Here is a 5,383-nt window from a genome sequence, read left to right as displayed (position 1 = left end):
GATTTATTTTTATGGTGTGAAAAAAAGGTTTTTTTTTATGGATATCAAAATGAGCCATTTAGGTAAAAAATCTTCCATTGCACTTCAATGCTGTCATAAATCATGTCACCATATGTGTGGGTCTGTTTCTGGGTTCTCTATTCGATTCCATTACTCTATTTGTCTACACATGCACCAATACCATACTACCCTAATCAATACGTATTAAAGATAGGTCTTGACATCTCGTAGTTACATTTTATTAATCTTCTGAGATTACTTTCTTGGCTATTCTTGAGCTTTTTGCATTTCTAATATAATTTAGAGAATCACTTTATGGGTTTCTACATAAAATCTGCTGAAGTTTTCATGGGTGAGGGTCAAAATATACCAATTTGTAAAGAATTGGCATCTCTATAATTTTGAATCTTACAATTGATGAACATAGCATATCTTCCATTAATTTTAGTCTTCCTTAATTTTTCTCAGTATATTTTTACAGCTTTCTATGTAGGGTTTATGCACATCTTTTGTTAGATTTGTTCTTAGGTATTTAATGCTATTATAAAAGATATCATTTTTCTCATATTCTAATATTGATTTTTGTATATTGACCTTGTATCCAAAGAACTGATTAAATTCACACACTATTTCTAATATATGTCTGTATATGCTTTCAGATTTTCTCCATAAATAAGTATCATGCACAAATAATAATACCCTTCTTTTCTTCATTTCTAACTCTTTTACCTTTATTTACTTCTCTTGATTTATTGCACTGATTAAGACCTCTACTACAATGTCAAACGTAAGTGACAATAGTGAGCATTATTGTCTTATTGCCACTCTTAGGATGAAAGCTTTCAATATTTCACCACTAAACATGATCTTCACTGTGAAGGTTTTTTTTTTTTCTTAAAGGGAGGGGATATATAGCAGTGTTAATTCCCAAGTAGAAGGGACACTTGGCCAGGTGCTTGTGGCTTGCTGATGTAGATCTTCACTTGAACCTCGCTCATGAAGGTTTTGTTGTATTACTGCATGTCAGGTTAAGGAAGTGTTCTTCTATTGTTGGTTCACTAAAAGTTTGTGCGGTTTTTTTTAATTGGTGTCGAATTTTAACTCTAGCCCTTCTATTGAGGTCATCATAGATTTTTTTCTAATTTCTCCATCTTTAATCATTTCTCCTTAATTGATTTTTATCAATTAAATTATTTTATAATGAAGTGAATGATTTTTCTTTATAGAAAGTTAATGTTTATTACTAGTGTGGATTCAATATTCAACAAGCTCATACTAAAGTATTTTGAAAATGTTAAATGTACCATAGGAAAAGATATTCCTCCCAAATTAGAGCTATTGGAATTTTGATATACTACTTGAGTATTTTTGATACCATTTCACCTTTATTCTTGGAATAACCCCAACCTGGTCATGATCACTATCCATTTTGTATATCATAGATATAGGGAATATGGTCTTATTGATTTATTAGTTTTAAAGTTTATTGATTTTATTGGTCTTTGCAAAGAAGTTACTTTGACATTTTAGATTTATTGTATTATCATATTATTTTCTATATTATATCAGCTTTATAATATTTTTAAAGAATTTTTCACTTTGTGTATCTGATCGGCCTGTAATTTTATAATAATGTCCTTGCAATGTCCTTTTTTTAGATTTTGTCATGTGTTACTCTGGTCACATAGAATGAATTGGGAAACATTTTCTCATTTTTTATTCCCTAGAAGGGTTTGTGTGTCATCGATGCTATTTCTTCCTTAAATGTTTTGAAAATTTATTGTCATCTGGGGCTGGAGTTGTCTTTGTGGGGAAGTTTTTAATTGCAAATTCAATTTCTTTAATAGAAATACTATTAAATACCCTACTTCTTGTGTCAGTTTTGGTAAGTTGTGTTTTTCAGGGAAGTTTTCTATTTTATCTAAAATTGAAATTTATTGTCACAAGGTTAAAATTCCCTCTTATCTTTTTAATATCTTTAGGATCCTTAGTCATATTCTTTTATTCACCCTTGATATTGGTGATTTGTGTCTTTTTTTTCTTTTTGTCTGAGCAGTTTTGAAAGAAGTTTATTGATTTTATTAGTCTTTGCAAAGAAGTTACTTTGACCTTTTGGATTTACTGTATTATACATCTTCTTTCTAGTCAATTAAATTCTGCTTTTATCTTTATTACTTTCCATCTGCTTTCATTGAGTATAATTTGCTGTTCTTTTCCTAATTTCTTGAGATGGATACCTAGACTACTAGGTGTTTCCTTCTTCCAAACTCCTGCCATTGTCTTACACTGATGAACACAGTCAGAAGTCAGTCAATATATGAGCCTGTGTAAAACAACCTCACAAGGTAGCCAACCTTGTGATTCAGAAAAAAAAAAAGGAAGAGCAAGGGATGAACATGACATCCCACAGGCAAATGTCTAATACAGAGTATGAAATCTGGAGAGAAAAGGCTTGGGCCAGGACATGATAATGCTTTTTAATTTCTTAAAGGGTTGTTTTATGAGAGAGATACTGAATATGTTATCTATGAATCCAGAGGTCAGTACTAAACTAATAGGAGAAATTATAGAAAAATAGATGGCAGTTGAATACAGGAACAAAAATTTAACAGATAGAACCACACAGAAACAGAAGAATTAAAGTACAAGGAATCAGACAATTTCATAAATTTTTGGTTGGAAAGCATTTTGACAAAATCTATTAGAATTTAAAATAGTCATTTCACTCAACAATTGTACTCTTAGGATTTAACTCAAGGATAGTTAATGAAGATTGCCTGCCATAAAAAGACTGGAAACAAACTAAATGTCTATCAGTAAGGAACTGACCAAATAAATTATGGTACATCCATAATTGTATGTATGATACATACAATTACAATACAGTGTAGCCATTTCAAAATGTGGCTCATCTGGCTTTGCTGGAATAATGTCCAAGTTAAATTATGTGATAAAAGCAACATGGAAAACAGTTTTGTAGTATGCTACCATTGACATAGTATGTTATTATTTGTATAAAAAGAAAGGAAAACAAATTTACACGTATGTGTATATGCTTTATATGCACAGTAAAGATCTGGACTGATGATTCTTTGAATTGCCTCGCATGTACTCATCACATGGCCAAAGTAAACCCTCACTAGTTGACAGCCATTTTCGGTTTTTTTTAATGTAATACAGTTGATATACAGTATTGTATTGTTTCCAGGTGTACAACAGTGATTTGACAATTATATACATTACTAAATGATCATCACAAGAACTGTACTAACCATAAGTCAACATGCATTTTTGACCATATTCCCTATTTGGCAGCCCTTTTTTCAATTTAAGTCTTATCAGTTATAACTGTTCCTCAATGCAGACTGTCAATACAGCAGAATCAATAGCACACTTACAAGAAAGGGCCATCCATTGTTTCCCTATGGGAGCATCAAAGCCATTCAAGCAGACAACGCTTAGAAAAATAGATCTCTGCACCAAGCTTTTAAACATAACTTGTTTGTCTCAAAGGAGTATCTACATAGAATAATATAGGACTGTTTTATTTACATAGGGTTTTACATGTCATTTTTCTCTCCATCAGACCCTTTGAGCATAGTCTCATAATGTTACTGTTCTTGAGTTTTAGTTATTTGTTGTATAGCCAGTAGATGTTCCCAATAATGGTGCAGAAAAGCACTGAGTGGTGAAAAGTCCAAATCATGCTCTATCCTAACCATATATTTGGTTTGGCTTATAGTTCAGGGGGAAAAAATTAAGACTGTGAAGTAGATGTTACATTAAAAAAGGAATCAATCTACTCTTCCCATGTCAGGTGTCCTGGTAAGAGCAGTCTTGGCTCCAGCTCTGCTAAACCAACGGAAGATGGGAGCTCTGGGTGCCTGTCGTGGCCTGGCTGCTGGACCTCTACTTCGTCTTCCACATCCCCATTGCCCTGCTCATGGACCTGAAGGTGGAGCTACCTCATGACCTCTCCCTGGATGAGCTGATAAACCTGCTCAAGTGGTACGCTAAGGAGTTCAAAGACCCGCTTAGAGGCACCCCCCACGTGGTTTATGTCCTTCCTGTTTGGCAAGTTTGTGTTTCAGCTGCCTTTCTCTCCCACTGCAATGTATGCCTTCTTCAAAGGAGGCTGCAATCGTATACTTGGTTCACACCATGACAACTGTAATTCCAATTCTCTTCACATTTCTATTTGCAGATTTCTCCAAAGCCAGTGGCTTCAAAGGACAAGAATCTAAGACTTGCCAGGAGTGACTAACCCTCATATCTGTCTATGCCCCCTACCTTCTCATTCCCTCTTATGCTTCTGCTTCTCATGTTGCAGAGCTCTTACTATAAATGTGAACAGAAAAGAAAGAAAACATGAAAGAAACAGCCACTGGCCACAGCGAAGTTTCCTACTGGACTTAGTACAAGGAAAACTGCTCAGAACACATGTGTTCAGTAGCATTTGGAACACACCAGCAGCAACACATAACAGCAAGACACTGTCAGGAGCCCCATCAGACCCTCACCTTCCAAGGACACCTGCACACAGACCAGTCACCTGAGGATGGACAGACGGGTGTGGGCCAGGTTATAGGGAAGTGCCAAATACCACATCGTGTGCCCATGTGCTGTTGCAGGATTACTAAGAGCAAGACAGAACAGAATAAACTTCCAGGAAACGTAGCCTGCTTGGCATGTTCATGTGTCATCTGACCCACAATATATATTCTCTACAACAGATCACTAATCACAAAGTGAATAGTGCGATGTTTCAGGGCATTAAAAAAAAATTTTTTGTTAAGGTATTATTGATATACACTATTTTGAAGGTTTCACATGAAAAAACAATGTGGTTACTACATTTACCCATATTAGCAAGTCCCCACCCATACCCCAAGGCAGTCACTGTCCATCAGTGCAGCAAGTTGCCAGAGATCTACTATTTCCCTTTGCTGTGATACACTGTTCTCTCCGTAATCTCCCACACCATGTGTACTAAACATAATACCCCTCAATTCCGATCTCTCTCCTTCCCCACCTGCCCTCCCACACCTCTCCCCTTTGGTAAACATTAGTCCCTTCTTGGAGTGTGTGAGTCGGCTGTTATTTTGTTCCTTCAGTTTTGCTTCATTGTTATACTCCACAAATGAGGGAAATCATGTGGCACTTGTCTTTCTCCGCCTGGCTTATTTCACTGAGCATAATGCCTTCCAGCTCCATCCATGTTGCTGCAGATGGTAGGATTTGTTTCTTTCTTATGGCTGAAGAGTATTCCATTGTGTATATGTACCACATCTTCTTTATCCATTCATCTACTGATGGACACTTAGGTGGCTTCCATATCTTGGCTATTGTAAATACTGCTGCGATGAACATAGGGGTGCATATG

General features: G+C 35.5%; 1 pseudogene; it reads left to right on the top strand.

Moving 5' to 3' along the window:
• The first annotated feature begins 3,867 nt into the window (after nt 1-3,867).
• LOC118934471 (sigma intracellular receptor 2-like) lies at nt 3,868-4,372 on the top strand (annotated as a pseudogene).
• Nucleotides 4,373-5,383: the final 1,011 nt, after the last annotated feature.

Source organism: Manis pentadactyla, chromosome X (genome assembly GCF_030020395.1).
Source record: "Manis pentadactyla isolate mManPen7 chromosome X, mManPen7.hap1, whole genome shotgun sequence".
NCBI classification, from domain to species: domain Eukaryota; kingdom Metazoa; phylum Chordata; class Mammalia; order Pholidota; family Manidae; genus Manis; species Manis pentadactyla.
This window is presented reverse-complemented; position numbering and strand designations above follow the sequence as displayed.